The 17,742-nt window shown below is 52.0% G+C and overlaps 1 protein-coding gene across 5 annotated transcripts in view; it reads right to left on the bottom strand.

Annotated features, from left to right (window-relative positions):
- DNAJC5 (DnaJ heat shock protein family (Hsp40) member C5) overlaps nt 1-14,136 on the bottom strand; it is a 38,603-nt gene extending 24,467 nt beyond the window's left edge. Inside the window, exon 1 of one of the 5 annotated variants that reach the window (XR_007130007.1) lies at nt 13,869-14,136. The gene's annotated coding sequence lies outside the window, so the exon portion shown is untranslated. Of the gene's footprint in view, nt 1-3,935; nt 4,091-5,595; nt 5,712-13,868 lie in introns of those variants that run through there. The other 4 variants (XM_047745086.1, XM_047745084.1, XM_047745085.1 and 1 more) reach the window with 4 other exon arrangements.
- Between the last annotated feature and the right edge of the window lie 3,606 nt (nt 14,137-17,742).

Raw genomic sequence — 17,742 nt, 5'->3', positions numbered from 1 at the left:
TTCAGTGCACACTCAGTGTTAACCTATGCACACTCTTGTGCAACAGAGCTCACAAATTCCTAATTTTACATAACTGAATGTAACAAATCTTTGCAAACTGATGATGTTTCCCTTTTTTTGCTTTTGTTCAAAAGTACTTCTCTATCCCAAAGCCAAAAGTAAATTCTCCCGTACTTTCTTCTAAAGGCCTTCATCCACAGGGAGTCTGCTTCACAAGGGGTTACCATGGGCATGGCAGGAGATAAAGACCAGCTTCACCCAGAGCCCCAAGTCCCAGAAAGCCCTCCCCCTGCCCCAAAAATGACCTGTCTTTCCCCAAGACCTGCAGGGTCCCTCTTGCGCACGTAAAATCCCGCATGGGAGGTCCACTTGGGGAGCTCCCTGTTTTGTGCCGTTCTCAGCACACTGCATTCGAAGACCTCCACGATTACCTGAAGCAGCCTCACTTTACAAAAGCTATAAATTCTCTGGTATTTCCACACACATCATTAGATAATGGCACTGAAAACAAGTGTGTCTTAATACCAGCATCTGGTATGAGAGCAAGGAGGACTGGGAAAGCAACCGCAGGTACTGTGAGCCACACCTCCTCAGCATGTAGATGGTTTGTCCCGTGTGTCCCCAGACCCAGGCTTCATGGCCTGCAAACCGGGTGCTGTCGTTCAGCAATGAAGGCATGAAGAAGTACAAAGCCACACCACAGGCTCCTTTCTCACAGTCTCTGGGGGTCCTCCTCCCAGATGCAGAGGCCTCTATGGTGCCATGAGCACTCTCCAGCCTCTCTGTCTGCTGTGGGTCAAACCAGGATTGTGGCTGGACAGGCAACCTCCGGAGCCACTGTCTGGCCAGTGGCAGGAAGACAGAGTGCCCAAATGGAAATTCCAGGCCACAAAGATAATGCGCAATACGATGGGAATCTCAAAATACAGAAGCCAAGAAAAAGGTTAATACTGTTAAAAAAAAACAAAAACAAAAACGAACGGGTCACGCGCAGGAACAGGGAGCGCGCAGGAACGGCCACGAGTGGGGACAGGAGGCAAAGGTGCTGGGGCCTTGATCAGGATGGAAGGTACAGGTAATCCGTGAGGTGACCCATCGGGAAACAGGGCAGAGCACAGTGCAGACCTCTCTGGGAAGGAAGGTGAAGTCTGGGAAGGTACTGCTGCTTTGCCTCATGCACTCTTGATGTGGCTGTATAGAAGAAAAACTGCTAAAAATAAAAATACTAAGCAATGAAATACAACAGGGGCGCCTGGGTGGCTCAGTCAGTTGAGCATACAACTCTGGGCTTCAGCTCAGGTCGTGATTCAGCCCCATGGGGTCTGCCTATCCCTCTTCCTCTGCCCCCTGTCCCCGCCCCAAACATGCGCAGGCACGCACTTTCCCTCTTTCAAATAATAACATCTTAAAAGGAAAAAAAAGAAAGAAAAAAATATAATGGATGTTCCAAAGACCAGGGATTTTCCTCTAAGATCTGTGATGAACCAGGCAGTACCTGCCAAAGAACACTAAAAAAGTGGGCGGGTCCGGGAGCGCCTGCTTCAGGCAAGGGATGGCCTGCACCGCCAGTGCTGGGACGGACTCAGAAACCCAAAGAGGCTCAGAAAACCATGGGTCTGAATGTCTGACTCTGAATTTGTTATCTATTCTGAAAGGAAAAAAAAATCAGTACACTGCAGAACAGAACTGGCACCAATTAACCCTACTAATACAGTCAAATTCTAAACAAGAGTCAACGAATGTGGAAAACGAGATGATGCCAATGTCACGGGTCTTCTATATTTATTCCTAACTGAAAATGAATTTCCAATGTAAAGAATTCCTAAAGTACTGGAAATACAGGAACCCCAGAAGATTTTACCTCTCCTCCTTAATTCTTTTTTTCTTTTAAGATTTTATTTATTTATTTGACAGACAGAGATCACAAGTAGGCAGAGAGGCAGGTGGTAGGGGGGGAGGGGAGCAGGCTCCCAGCTGAGCAGAGAGCCCGATGTGGGACTCGATCCCAAGACCCTGAGATCATGACCTGAGCTGAAGGCAGAGGCTTAACCCACTGAGCCACCCAGGCGCCCCTCTCCTCCTTAATTCTGAGAAGAATAAAAAGCAACAAAAGCTGAGCCTTAAAAGAAAGAGAATACAGAGAGGAAACCGGTCACTTCTTCAAGGGCCACCTCCCACCAACCATCAAAGCACAGAGAGGGAATGGGCTGAAACCTGAGACGCAAGAAGGAAGACCAGCACGCCCCACAACAAGCCCCACGCTTAGTTTGTCCGAGCACTCCTACACTGAAGGGAGCACCCCACCCTCACGAACTACGGGAGAGGGAGCAACAGCACGGACGGCCACAGGCTGCAGCAGACAGATGTCTCAGGAAGAAAAGACAAGACTCAGCTCAGGGCCACACGCCCTGGGTTTCCACCTTGGGTTTCCCAAACTGACAGGTGCCAAAACGCAGGAACACTCCTAGCTCCCCACAAAGACCTTCTAACTTACAGACGGAGCGACTGTCCCAAGTCCAGGCGGGCATTCAGTAAATGGGTGTTAAATTACTTTTATCGGGAATGACAGTGTCCAGAAGCCAAGTAAGGATTTTCTTTAGTTAACTGATGCTTAAGGTACAATAAGTTAAAAGGAAAAGGAGGTCAGAAGTTGAGCAAAATCACAATAAATATGTGGATTAAATAAATAAAATAGGAGATTAAAAAATAAATGAACAAATAAATGAGTAAAAACTGGACATCCTCTAAAAAAGTATTCTTCAGAAAGGAGGTTACCTGTGGACTGACCTGGGAGAGAACCTGTCCTCTAACAAATGCACACCACTTCTGACCCTGCCCTCCGGTCCTGCCCACTCGTCCTCGGAGGTGCGAATGACAGGGAAATGCATCTGGGCGACACAAAGTGAGGCTGTACAATAGGGCAGCCGCACGGCACTAAGAGCTTCTGATCCCGCTGGATAAGGGCAGCCTGAACCAAGCCAAAGTCCTGCACCCAGAGCACGACATTCCCACCCTCCAGCCCTGCAGACGGCACGTCCTCCTCCACGCACACTGTGGAGAAAAATGATTCTAAGACTAAACCAATACTTATGACCAAAAGTTTCCAGAAAACCTTAACATATCCCCAAATCTAGACATGAAACTAGACAGTGGGAGACAAAATACTTCTCATAAAAGTAATGAGCATTAGGATGTTTGGTTGTTGATGTTTTAAGCTCACAACACCTAAAATCTCGGGACAGTAAAGCCACAGGTACTTTTCGACACAGGGAAGCACCAGGCTCTCTGCAAAATGGGTGTCAGAATCGGCATGCAGAGCCAGAGGACGCAGACATCCTTTGTATCACGGCAGAAAGGGCAGAGAACGATGGGCAACCAAGCGAACGCCTGCTAGAAGAGCTTCCTAAGGTCAGGGGGTGAGAGTTCATAAAACGCAGAAGATGAGACCCAATGTCTTCTGTGTCTCCAAGAGAACAACCCCCAAACACACCTGCCGGAAACGGCATGACTTCCCTGCACTGTGATCCCTCTGCTCAGTGTGAAACCCCCTGACGAGACAACCAGGCTTTGATGATGTAAGATGGACATGGCTTCAGAGTGACCCCTTTCTGCAGCCGTGACCAGAATCAAGCTATCCTGACGAACCTAGCCTGAAACCGGGTACACGGTGCTGGTGACCCCGGAGAGATGGCCTGATGTCAGGGGGAGTGAGTGTCAAAATACACGCGCATACTTCACAACAGAGGGCTGGTACAACTGTGGCAGAACCTGTGATCACTGCTCTAATACCAACCCGGCAGCCACAACTTCGGGGGTGCCTCCCATGTGCAGGCACCTAGAGGCACACATGTCCTAGACACCACCAGATGTTCCTAAGGAGTCTGCCGGACCGGCATGTGGTCCACCAGGTGGTGGGAGGGCAGCTCTGAGGTCACCTGATGGGGCTGGAACTCAGCCGAGCTGCTCACGGGCTCAGTAACCGGGACGAGCTACTCAGCATCTCCACCTCCCCTCTGTCCAACGGAAATGGAAACTGTCTGGTTGGTATGTCTGCGACGAGCTCGTGTGAAGTGCTTGCAATGGTGCCAGTACACGGTAACAGTACTCTGATCTGCAGATGAGAAGACAGAGGCTCAGAAACACCGAGGAATCCGCTTGAGGTCACTGCTGGGGATTGGTGGGGTTGCCATTCAAATCCAAGTCTGACCCCCAAGCGCTGTAAAACTTGATTCTCAGTTACCTGCTTCACAAATGGGAGCACTCTGTCCCCACCCAAAGCACAAAGAACTTACCTCCTTGGGCATTAAGCCTCACCTGGATAGAGTACTACATTAAAAGCCTTTACTATATTTTTACAACAAAAACAAACACATATACAGACAAAGTTTACAATGCTGTTGGGGCGCCTAAGTGGCTAAGTCAGCTGAGCGCCCGGATCCTGATCTCGGCTCAGCCTGTGATCTCAGGGTTGTGAGACTGAGCCGCATGTCAAGCTCCATGCTCACCATGGAGCACACTTTTTGGATGTAAAAGGTGTTTTCTTTTTACATCTTAAACTTAAAAAAAAAAAAAAATCCATGTTATTAATCTGCCTTTTAAAATTACAGAAAACCTGGCGGGGTGGGGAGGCCGGGCAGATTATGGGCGGCGCACTTGGGTGGCTCCTTCGGTGAAGCATCTGCCTTCGGCTCAGATCATGATCCCAGGTCCTGGAATCAAGCCCCGTGTCAGGCTCCCTGTTGCTCTCTTATCCTCTCTCACATAAATAAATTTTAAGAAATATACATATACAGAAAACCTGGGACGCCTGGGTGACTCAGTGGGTTAAGCGTCTGCCTTCTGCTCAGGTCATGCATGATCCTGGGGTCCCAGGATTGAGCCTGGCAACAGGTTCTCTGCTCAATGGGGAGTCTGCTTCTCCCTCTGCCTACCGCTCCCCCTGCTTGTGCTTGGTCTCTCTGACAAATAAACTAATAAAAATTTAAAACATATATGGAAGACCTGTCTTCAAGGCTTTGGCAGGGGGAGGGGGCATCTAATTAGGCGAGGCTATACTGAACTGTTTGCTGTTCTGCACCTGTGACCACCACCAAGGTGAGCTGTCCGTCAGAGGGACCGTTATTCCAGGGAGAAGTCAGGACCAAGGCCACAGGCCACTACCCACTACTGGGCGAGCATGTGGGTCTGGCTTATGGACAGGCTAACCCAATCTGCCCTACAACACGCTATGACTCTGTGACCAGTTTATTACATCTTTTTTTTAATCTTGAGGAATATTATATTCTAAAAACATTATTAATAAAATCATAGGTCTATTCCAAGATTTCTTACTATCTTCTGTAACATTCCACTTGGAAGATAGAAAACCACTAAGTTTTTCTCCAAGGAAGGGTGCACATGGAATGCAATATTGCATTACTGCATGTCCTGAATGTAAACCAGGAGGAGAAGGAAACAATTTATACCCCCTCCAAGACTCTGTGACCAGTTTAAAATATGTCACAAGTAAAAGGTATAAATTACAGACACTTACAAAGGTTTGCTGATTTCCCCTAAACTGCCACAGGTTCAAGAGTACGCCCATGCCACTAACACCTCTTTGCATTGCAATCCACTGGCCTGAGCGAGGACAGGATGATGTGAAGAGCTGGCTGGACAGACTGACCTACCGGCTATCAAGGGTCCCCTTGGATGTTACAGTTACGTGTTCCATGGGTTAAAAAAAAAATTGAGATTTTATTTATTTGAGAGAAAGAGAGAAAGAGAGGGAGGAGGAGTAGGGGGAGCAGCAGGTAGAGGAGAATCAAGCCGCCCTCTAAGCAGGGAGCCCAATGCAGGATCTGACCCCACCTGAAGGTAGACGTGTAACCCACTGGGCCACCCAGACATCCCCTCCATGGGTACATTTTTCTGAAAGAAAAAGCAGAGGCAGATGAAACAAGTGTGGGAGGACACACACCAGGAAGAAGGGTGCTGCTGGTAACAGCCTCATCCAACCAGGCAGGGCTGTGCATCAGAGACCAGCAGCAACAGAAACAGCAGTTTAAAAGGTGTAAACCGTGGGACACCTGGGGGCTCCGTCGTTGAGTATCTGCCTTCCGCTCAGGTCATGAACCCATGGTCCTGGGATCGAGCTCCATTGGGGGGAGGCCTGCTTTCCCTCTCCCACTCTCCCTGCTTGTGTTCCTGCTCTTGCTGTTTCTCGGTCAAATAAATAAATTAAATCTTCCAAAAAATAAAAAAAAAGAGGTGTAAACTGTGTATGTTGTTATTTTAGCTTGTGACGGCATCTTTTGTCTCCGTCTTCAATAGCACACATTACACCAGAGAACACGCGTAACTGTCCGTGTCCTCATCTATAAAATTTGGTAACAGCTACCTTGCAAGGCTGTCCAGGGAATTGCGGCTGCTGTGCCTTAAGTGAACTGGCCTGTTCATAGAGGGTTTGTGACTGGAGGGTTGGGAACAAGGGACCCGCTAAGTGAGTTCCAGGAGAAAACATTCTGTTTCAGTACCAACTTTGCTCGGACAGGTTAAGAAAAACTTCATAGATAACTGTCACGCTTAAGTTGTAGACTTCCTAGTTTCATCTCAAAATAAGACTGGACCACTGGATTCCATTTAAAAATTCTGAACTTTTGGGGTGTCTGGGTGGCTTAGTGGGTTAAGCCTCTGCCTTCAGCTCAGGTCATGATCCCAGGGTCCTGGGATCAAGCCCCGCATCGGGCTCTCTGCTCAGCAGGGAGCCTGCCTCCCCGTCTTTCTCTGCCTGCCTCTCTGCCTACTGGTGATCTCTGTCTGTCAAATAAATATTTTTTTTTTAATTGTGAACTTTAGATTTAGATGTGAAGAGCCTCATGATTCAAAGTACAAGATAAATACACCCAGCAAAAATCTTTACCCAGAACACAACTGCTTTTTAAGTTAAAAAACAGATATTGATTGGTTTTACATAACTTTTAAATTAAATAATTTTTAAAAATTAAAAAATTAAATTTAAAAATTAAAAAATTACATAACTTTAAAAGGTCTTTTATAACTAAACTCATTTTATTTAAAACTAAGTTCTTAACACAGCACAATTTATTGCAACTGGCACAAAAGCCAAAAAAACAAAAACTGAGATATTATTATCAAACCCTGTAGCAACAGCTTAATGAGCACCAAAACATAAAACCTTAAGATCTCATGTGAGTGAAGAGGAAAAGACACACATTGTCACAGAGAATGTAAACTTTGTAATATATGTCAAAAAAGTTACAAAGTCTGTACTCTTTGACCTAGAAACTTTTCATTATTTATCTTAGAAAAACACCCTCTCACCAAAGACACTATTTATTTAAGACTTTACTTATTTATTTGACAGAGAGAGACTGAGGGAACAAGCAGTGGGAGAGGGAGCAGCAGGCTTCCCACCAGAGAGGGAGCCCAATGTGGGGCTCGATCCCAGAACCCTGATATCATGACCTGAGCCCAAAGCATAGGGGCTAACAACTGAGCCACCCAGGTACCCCAAGACACTTGTATTTAATAAGAAAAATTCAATGGGACTGCCTAAAAACCAAACATTAGGTCTGGGCTAATCCCTTCCAATAATAGGCAGGGGAAATAGCGCAGGCCTGCTCTGCCAAGCCCAGCCTCTCACGCCCAGGGCCTGCAACTTAGCTGGGGCTCTGCGCTTCCATCCCCCTCCCCCGCCACTCTACCAGGACTGACTGAACCCAGCCCCCAGCCCCTGAAATGCCAAGTTACAAGACGGACAGGAGACTTGGGTTCTGTAGGTTTTACTACACCACGCCACCCTGTGACACAGAGGCACCAGCAGCGAGTGCTGTCGAAGAGAGGGGCTGGCCATCCCAGAGACAGCCAGGATCCGCACCGCTGATGGGGGTGCAAGTCAGCATTCCAATCCTCTGACTCCCAGGACTGCAACTTTATAGCCATTTGGCATAGAATTTCCCAGAACATAGCAACAGAGACACTAAATGACTGAACATTTCATCCAACCACCATATTTGCTGGTGATACACATTCAGTGTAGAAAAATTAAAAAGATAATAAAATTACAAATAGCCCATGATGACAAATAAGGTTCAGTCACACTCGTGCATTCAAGGAATATTCACCATCACACATATCACACAATTTGAAAATATTAGCTGGGTTTCTGCCAAAGACTAAGTTTTTTTTTTCTATTTTTATTTTTTAAAGATTTTATTTATTCATTTGAGAGAGAGAGAGCACACAGAGTGAGAGTGAGAGGAAGAAGCAGATTCCCTGCTGAACAGGGATACAGGTGTCGATCCCAGGATACAGGTGTCGATCCCAGGACCCCACGATCATGACCCGAGTCCAAGGTAGACACACAACCAACTGAGTCAGCCAGGAACCCCCAGAACTAAGTTTTAAAAACCATTTATACGGATACATGAGCAATACAGACTGATTTTGGAATGAAATGAATTTTAACGTATACGGTTCAGTCCTTAAAAAGGAAACTGATTAAGGGGTGCCCAGGAGGTTCGGCTGGTTAAGCATCTGAGTCTTGGTTTCAGCTCAGGTCATGATCTTGAGGGCCTGGGATGGAGCCCCACACTGGGCTCTGTGCTCCGTGGAAAGTGTGCTCAACAGTTCTCTCTCTTGGGGTGCCTGGGGGGCTCAGTCCTTAAGCGTCTGCCTTCGGCTCAGGTCATGATCCCAGGGTCCTGGGATCAAGCCCCGCATCGGGCTCCCTGCTCTGCGGGGAGCCTGCTTCTCCCTCTCCTGCTCCCCCCGCTTGCTTGTGTTCCCTCTCTTGCTATCTCTCTATGTCAAACAAACAAATAAATAAAATCTTAAAATAAAAAAAAGGTGGGGCGCCTGGGTGGCTCAGTGGGTTAAGCCGCTGCCTTCGGCTCAGGTCATGATCCCAGGTCCTGGGTTCGAGCCCCACGTTGGACTTACTGCTCAGCAGGGAGCCTGCTTCCTCCTCTCTCTCTGCCTGCCTCTCTGCTTACTTGTGATTTCTCTCTGTCAAATAAATAAATAAAATCTTTAAAAAAAAAAAAAAAAAAGGATTCTCTCTCTCTCTCTCTCTGCCCCTCCCCTCTGCACACTCTGTCTCTCCCTAAAAAACAAATGAGTGTGTTTTGTTTTGCTTTTTAAGATTTTATTTATTTATTTGACAGACAGAGATCACAAGCAGGCAGAGAGGCAGACAGAGAGAGGGGGAAGCAGGTTCCCCGCTGAGCAGAGAGCCCGATGCAGGGCTCGATCCCCAAACCTCGGGATCATGACCTGAGCTGAAGGCAGAGGCTTAACCCACTGAGCCCCCTAGGCGCCCCCTGTTTTGTTTTTTTAAAGATTTGTTTGAGAGAGAATCTCCAGCAGACTCACTGATGAGAGAGAGGGGTCTGACGTGGGGCTCTATGCCAGGACCCTGGGATCATGACCTGACCTAAGCCGAAATCGAGAGTCCAACGCCCAACCGCATGAGTCACTCGGTGCCGCACACAGACAGACCTTTAAAAGGAGAGAGAGAGAGAGAGAGAGAGGGAGGGAGGGAGAGAGGAAACAGACTCAGATGGCCTACTGAATGACCTCCCACACCTGGTCTCACCGTGTATCCTCTCTTTACAGAGTGCGAAGCTATACACTATTTCTGCAGTTTCAGTGTCAACCAACATGCCTGCAAACATGTGATGCCCTCAGAGAAAATCAGAGCAGAGCACGAGGAGAGACAAAATCCAAACTGAAGGCTGTTTGGCGATCTAATCCTTGAATCTTCCCAGCTACCGGTGACCGACCAGCCGCTAATCCTCTTCAGACTAAGAGGTCACTATTTGAGAGGCAGCCCTGGTGTCGGGACAGGAGAGGCACAGTCATTCTCTCTCTTAAGTGAGGAGCAGCATTTTCATAAAATAGAACTGCTACCATTTTCCAGCACTGCTGTTGCGTATAAAATTAGGGAGGAGCTGACGAGACACCTTTCCTCTTATCACCGCCTACTCCCCCAGCAGGCAGGCAGGGCAGGTACCATGACCTCCACTTTAGTGAGGCCCCTGTCATGTGAGCCCCTGTCATGTCTTATCATCTTTAGGAGGAAAGTCTAGCACAGACTCTGACGACCCACGGGGGGACATCTACAGCACAGGATGCTCCGATCTAACGTCAGAGCACCGTAGGCGTCATCTGAGGAATGCTGTAGTTCGAACCGCTATTCACAAAGAGCCCAGAGACTCAAAAGCGCACCACTGAGCGCTAAGAGCCTCCTTGCCACCTGTGCAGAGACTGCTCGCCGAGCTTGACGCCAGCCCCCAGAAGACACGGAGTCTGTCTCTTTACTGGAAAACTGGCTGCCTAGCTGGGCGCGCCACTGTTTGCCTGCGGCCCTACGAACACCAGAGCTGCAGGAAAGTTAAGGGACTTTTCAAGGGTGCTTACATCTGTGTGTTCCGCGCTCATCTTACTCCCTGACTTTAGGAGCAACTCCCACCTTAGACAAAATTCTTTTTTTCTAGGATTTTACTTATTTACTTGACAGAAACAGAGAACGCTTGCATGCGCACAAGCAGGGAGAGTGGCGGCAGAGCGAGAGGAAGAAGCAGGCTCCCCGCAGACTGTGAGCCAAATTCGGGACTCAATCCCGGGACCCCAGAATCATGACCCGAGCTAAAGGCAGACACTTCGCCAACTGAAGGGCCTCGACAGAATTCTGTCTTATCACGACCCCCCAAGTCCACTGCAATTTAGCCGTCACCCAACAAACACCTACTGACCCTCCACTGCACCCCAGGGCCACTGTGAGCCACTCACATTTAGGCTCTAAAGAGGCACCTCCAGCAGGGGTGCGTGTTAGGGTGCCGCATAGTGGTGTCAGGTAGGCGGTCTGTCAGGAACTGGTACAGAAGGCCTCAATTTTCACGTTCCAGGTCTGAGACTGAGTAAGGTGCTGGTCTCCAGGGTAGCTCCCTGCTGAGCACGGTGCCACCTACCCACCAGGTGCCAGAAGGACTCCAGAACAAGAAAGGCCAGACACACACAGCACCCTTCCAATCTCTACAGCACCTTAGTTAATACAACCCCCGTTAGGGGCACCTGGGTGGCTCAGAAGGTTACGCCTCTGCCTTGGGTCATGGTCTCAAGGTCCTGGGATCAAGCCCCACATCAGGCTCTCTGCTCGGTGGGGAGTCTGCTTCCCCCCTCTCTCTGTCTGCCTCTCTGCCTACTTGTGATCTCTCTCTCGGTGTCAAATAAATAAATAAATAAATGTAAAAAGAAAATTGAACCCCCCTTAGCAACAAGAGAATTCCCCTCATTCTGCGTTAATAGGGGCATGAGAAGGGCTGCGGAGTCCCTCAGTTCACAAGGCAGGACTTGGCCGCTGCAAGCCCCACAGCAAGGAGTCTCGGGCTGAGGCTCACCCCGCAGAGTTCTTCTTACAGATTACTCCATCTCAATCCACTTAATCAACAAATGTCACCAAGCATTAAGACTAGCATGTGGGGTTTTTCCGCGGGGGGGGGGGGGGGGGGGTGGCGGGAATGGGAGGAGAGGGAAGAGAGTAACCAAAGACAAAATTTCTAGAAGCATTATTACCAGATCTGACTTTAAAAACTTATTTTGAGGGGCGCCTGGGGGACTCAGTGGGTTAAAGTCTCTGCCTTCGGCTCAGGTCATGATCCCAGGGTCCTGGAATCGAGCCCCGCCTCGGGCTCTCTGCTCAGCGGGGAGCCTGCTCCCCACCCCAACCACCACCTGCCTCTCTGCCCACTTGTGATCTCTGTCAAATAAATAAATAAAGTCTTTTAAAAAATTAAAAAATAAAAATTTATTTTGAAATAATTTAAATTCAAGTTGCAAAAAAGATTTCGGGGGAGGTCTCAAGCAGCTCTCTGATGGTTTAACTGGCTGTCCTTTCCCAAAGAGCAGGTGCTTGCCACACTTCCTCAGAACCCAGGGCTTCGGTGCACACTCACAGTGACTTCCCGGTGACAAGCCACTGAGCTGCACCGTGGTCACTGGGCTCATCACTATCATTGCTTCAACAAGTGTTTCCTGGGTATGTGCCAACACCAGTTCTTTACACAAAGCAGACTCCCCACGGACCCATCTCATAGTAAAAGAGTAAACATGGTCAGAATAACCAGGCGCTGCAGGAAAATCAGGGAGGAAAGGGAGACGGGAAACCGGAGGTGACGACTAAACTCTATGCAGGGAAGTCACGGAGGGCCTGGCTTCATGGAGTGTGAGGATGAGGAAGTGAGTGTTCCCGGCAGACTGGAGGGCAGAGAGTTCGCCAAGAGACCAGCAAGAAGGCTGCGGAGGCAGGGGGACGGTGAGTCAGAGGGCCAAAGGTAGGAGGCTGGTCGCAGAGGGGTGGGAGAGGCCTGACAGGCATCCCAGAGGCCACAGGGGTCCCTCCACAAGGATCAGAGAATCCACCACACGCCTGCCGGAGTGTCTGCTCCCCACACAAGCCCCGATGCTCTGCTTACACCAGGGCCAAGGCGGCCGGCCTCTGAGGGGCCTGCCACACACATGTCCCCGGCAGTCCTGTGCTGGTCCACAATGACCATCCACAATGACCGCTGGGGGGACAAGGCCATCTGGATCACACAGATCAGCCCCACAGTCAGCCAGCCAGAACCAGCTCCTGGAGCTGTTGGTTTGGCCACGCGCCATCAGGAGCTGCCCTGAGCCCCAGAACCCTGACACAGGTGGAAGGAGCGCCTCGCACACCGAATGATGAAGTCCCCAACGCCCTTAAATCCGGCTTCCGGTTTCAGCCGCGGACACTGCTCAGTCCTGAACTCGGCAGGATATTTCACGAGGAAGAAGCACGAAAGCCACGTAAAGTGGCCGGAGCCCGCGAGGGGTGCGCGGGTGGGCAGCCGCGGGAACGGCGCGGCGACAGAGCATTTCTGGCGCTAGGACGTCCGTCTCAACGGACAGCTAGTTAAGGACAAAGGTGTCCAACGCTAACGCAACGCAGGAGCGCCCGGCCGCGACCGGCGGGTTGAACACCCCCGTCCGAGTGAAACGGGAACTCGGCTTCCTCGGCCTGGAGGACGCCACGGAACCAAGCCCGACACCCATCCCAGACCTGCACCCGGCCCCTCCCCAGGCCAGCCCCTCCCACTGTCTCCTCTAGGACCACGGGGCGAAGCGGCCGGAGAAACAGGGTTCCTGCCAACCGGAGATTCATCTGGACGCGTGAAGGAACGAACCCCGTTCCCCGCGCTGCACCCCAGGGACCCGGGACCAGACGCTGTGGCTCGGTCCGCTCGCGGCGCTCCCCCCGCCCCTGGGAAGGAGAAGACCCCCGGGTCGGTCACGGGGACAGTGGGGCGGAGGGAAGGCCGCGCGCGGGCCGCGATCCGGCAGACTGGGGGAGGGACCGAGGGAGCTCGGCGCCCCCCGTGAGACCCCCCGCCCCCAGGACTGCGGCCCCACCTGCCCACCCACAGGGGAACGCACACCGCTGCGGGAGGCCGTGCCCCGACCAGCTCAGGGCCGCTCGGCCCGCACAGACCCCTCGGGTCGCCCCTGACCGAGGCTCGCGCGGGCCCGGGACCGCGGCGGGGGAGGGGGGGGCGCCCCTTCCCGCCCGACCCCCTTTCCAGGTCGCAGCGTCCACCCGGCCCCGCAGCCACAGCCGGCGCTCCGCGAAGCCCCCTCCCCCGCCGGCCCCCGCCCCGCGGGCCCCCACCCCCACCCCGCGGCCCGGAGGGAGGGTCGCCGCCATTTCCGGCTGCCGGCGCGCCGCACCGCGGTGCCCCCACCCCGCGGCGCCCCCGGCCCTCACCCCGCGCCCCCCGCAGACCCGCGCGGCCCGCGCTGCCCGCCCCGGCCTGACGGGAGGCCCGTGAGGCCCGCCGCGAGCTCACCTGTCCGCCCGCCCGCCCGCCCGCCGGTTCCGCGGCTCCGCTCCTCAGCTCCGCGGCGCTGCTGGGCAGCCGGCCGACGCGCTCCTCAGCCGGGGTTGCGTCTCGGGGACCCCGAGCGGCTGCGGCTGCGGCGGCAGAGGGCGCGGGAGCAACACCGGCACAGGCGGCGGGGGCGCGCACGCTCACGCACGCTCACGCACGCTCACGCACGCACCCGCACAGGCGCGCGCGCCCCCGGAAGAACGTGGGCTCCGCGAGTCGGAGCCGCGGACGGGGCAGGCCGCGCACGCTCCCAGAGCGCTGGGCTCGGGGGCGGGGGTGAGGGAGGCCCCGCCCATATGGGGCGGAGCTGAAACTGACAGCCGCGGAGGCCCGGAAACGCCTTCCGTTGGAGGAGCCTCGAACGACAGCCCGGGGGCGGAGCCCCAAGTGACAGCCCGGGAGCGGAAGTCCCGGGAGCAGTGGGCAGAGCTCGCTCCGCGGAGCCGGAAGCGCCTCCCGCCCGGCAGGGGCGGGGCCGAGGGGCGGGGCGGAGCCTCCAGCCAGTGCGGACGGGTGCTGCGGTGATACCCGGGAGGGGAGGAGTGCGGGGCCTCGTGCTGCCGCCGGGCTTGCTCAGCGCCATAGTAAGACTGGTAACCTGGAACTGCCCTCGTCAGGCGGGAAAGGACCGGAGGCCGACGCCCCCCTTCCTCGGACCACCGTGAGGGACCGGCGTTTGCTCTTCCCGGGAGCTCAGGGACAGGACTTCCTTCCCCGCCCCGCCATCCGACCACCCTCCCAGAATCGCCTTCCAACAGCGGCGTGGACAAGCGGGAGGGCCAATGTCCACTCACTTCCCCCCTACCCAGGCAGGGCTCCTGCGCATGCTGCCTGCCCGCACCTTCGCTGTCACTCCCTGTAACCGGAAACAGTTCTACCACTTATTTGGTGCCTGCTCGGTGTCTGCTCCGCTGGCGTGTGCCAGTTTTCATCCAGAACGCACCCGAACACATCTTTCGTCAGTGCTTCTGCCTCCTCGCTTCCACTCCTGCCATGTTCCGTTGAGCCGAGTCGTCTTCTAGAAACCTGATGACATCCAGGGCTTCCTAAGACACCGGAGTAAAATCCAGGCTCTTTGCCAACAAGCCCTGACCCCAGCTACCTCTGCCCTCTTCTTACATCTCCCTGCCATCATGCTGGCTGCAAGTGGAGCGAGCCCAGGAAGTGTCCCCGTGGTTAGTACCCCGCAGCATCAAGCGGACGGTAAGAAAAGGCCAGATTAAAATGCATACTCAAGAGGATGGAGGATCCCAGGACAGAATCACAGGAGGAAGGAGAGAATAAAACGGACCTGGTACCAGGACCAGACTGAAGCTGTGTTCAGCCTGTGAGCCAGGCCTTAATGAGTCTTCCCCAACCCCATCTTGACCTAGTAGTTCCACTTTAGGGATATCCTTCCTAAGAAGATGTTCCCAGATACAGAAAAAGGTTTGTGCTCTTGATGGTGTTTCTTATAATCGTGAAAACGAAAACCTGCCTGACTCTACAAGTAAGCACACTCAAATGGAATATAGTTTTGTGGGTTTTTAAAAAAATTATTTTGTAGAGGGAGAGCGAAGGGCGGGGAGGGTCAGAGAGAGGGGGATAATTTTTTTTTTTTAAAGATTTTATTTATTTATTTGACAGAGAGAAATCACAAGTAAGCAGAGAGGCGGGCAGAGAGAGAGAGGAGGAAGCAGGCTCCCTGCTGAGCAGAAAGCCCGATGTGGGGCTCAAACCCAGGACCTGGGATCATGACCTGAGCCGAAGGCAGCGGCTTAACCCACTGAGCCACCCAGGCGCCCCGAGAGGGGGATAATCTTAAGCAGGTTCCAAGCCCAGTGCAGAGCCTGACCTGGAGCTCGATCTCATGACCCTGAATAATGACCCAAGCCAAAATCGAGTCAGCTGCTTAACCGACTGAGCCATGCAGGCGTCCCTGGAACACTATAGTTATTAAAAATGTATACAAAGGGGGCGCCTGTGTGTCTCAGTGGGTTAAGCATCAGCCTTCAGCTCAGATCATTATCTCAGAGTCCTGAGATCGAGCCCACATCGGGTTCCCTGCTCGGTGGGAAGCCTGCTTCTCCCTCTCTCACTCCCCTTGCTTGTGTTCCCTGTCAAATAAACAAACATTTTTTAAAAAAATGTATACAAAGGGGGCGCTTGGGGGGCTTGGTTAAGCATCTGCCTTTGGCTCAGATCATGATCCGGGGGTCCTGGAATAAAGCCCTGAGTTGGCTCCTTCCTCAGTGGTAAGCTGGCTTCTTCCTCTCCGCTTCTTCCTCCCCTGCTTGTGCTCTCTCTTGCTCAAGTCAAATAAAGTTTTTTTTTTTAATGTATATAAAGGCAACATAACAGCATAAAAATTTTTGTGATAGGGGCGCCTGGGTGGCTCAGTGGGTTAAGCCGCTGCCTTCGGCTCAGGTCATGATCCCAGGTCCTGGGTTCGAGCCCCACATCGGGCTTTCTGCTCAGCAGGGAGCCTGCTTCCTCCTCTCTCTCTCTGCCCGCCTCTCTGCTTACTTGTGATTTCTCTCTGTCAAATAAATAAATAAAATCTTTAAAAAAAAAAAATTTTTTTTGTGATAGTCCTTGCAAGCAAATGAGCAAGATGCAGGATATAAAACGTTCATCCTTACAAGTGTGTTTTTATTTATTTATTTTTAAATATTTTATTTATTTATTTGACAGAGATCACAAGTAGGCAGAGAGGCAGGCAGAGAGAGGGGGAAGCAGACTCCCTGCTGAGCAGAGAGCCCGATCATCGATGTGGGGCTCGATCCCAGGACCCTGAGATCACGACCTGAGCCGAAGGCAGAGGCTTAACCAACTGACCCACTCAGATGCCCCACAAGTGTTTTTAAATAAGCAACCCAATCTGTTCGGAGAAAGTAAGACAGAAAAGATACTTGTGAAATGCTGACAGTGGCTGTAGTCCGCCCCTGTGCTGTGCATGCCCCTTGATCAGGCGAGGGGGACCTCGTAATCCTCACCCTGAGACAAGGGAACTGAGGCTTGGGAGGAGGTGCTACTCTCCAACAGCAGCTCCTCCCAGCGGTGCCCTTGCTCCTACCCGCCCCACCACTTGCTGCCACCCTCCAGGCTCTCAAGCTCACCTCACACTAGTCCCTTAGGTAGAGCAATACCTTGTCTTCCTCAACGAATGGAATTGCAAAGCCCTTCAGGGCTGGGTCCACATCAGATTCCTCTATCTCACAAGGCCCCACAGATTCTTACCCACAGAATATTTGAGTATTAATACATGAAGACTATGTGGGGCACCTCGGTGACTCAGTTGGTTAAGCATCTTTTTTTTTTTTTTTAAGATTTTATTTATCCACCTGACAGAGATCACAAGTAGGCAGAGAGGCAGGCAGAGACAGAGAGGAAGGGAAGCAGGCTCCCCGCCGAGCAGAGCCTGATGCAGGGCTCGGGTCCCAGGATCCCAGGACCATGACCCAAGCCCAAGGCAGAGGCTTAACCCACTGAACCACCCAGGCGCCCCTAAGCATCTGACTCTTGTTCTCAACTCAGGTTTTGATCTCAGGGTCTTGAGTTCAAACCCCACATTGCGACACCCAGTGTGGAGCCTACTTTTTAAAAAAAGGTGGGGAGAGAAAGAAAAAGAAAACACCATGAAAACAACCCCCCCCAAAACCAAGAAAACCTCATGGAACCCATTCCCAAAGTAAATGAAAGTAAATGTGCTTTTCACCCTTTGTACTAGCTGACTGCTGCACTGGACTGCCATGCAGGGTGCGTGGCTCATACACGTGAAGTAACTAGGCTTCCCTGCTATTTTTTCTGGGGCAAGCCTGCTCTCTGATCCCAAAGGGAAGTCTGATGCTCC

Source organism: Lutra lutra, chromosome 9 (genome assembly GCF_902655055.1).
Source record: "Lutra lutra chromosome 9, mLutLut1.2, whole genome shotgun sequence".
Classification (NCBI taxonomy): domain Eukaryota; kingdom Metazoa; phylum Chordata; class Mammalia; order Carnivora; family Mustelidae; genus Lutra; species Lutra lutra.
The sequence above is the reverse complement of the archived record's forward strand: the minus strand, read 5'-3'. Positions and strand labels throughout refer to the sequence as shown.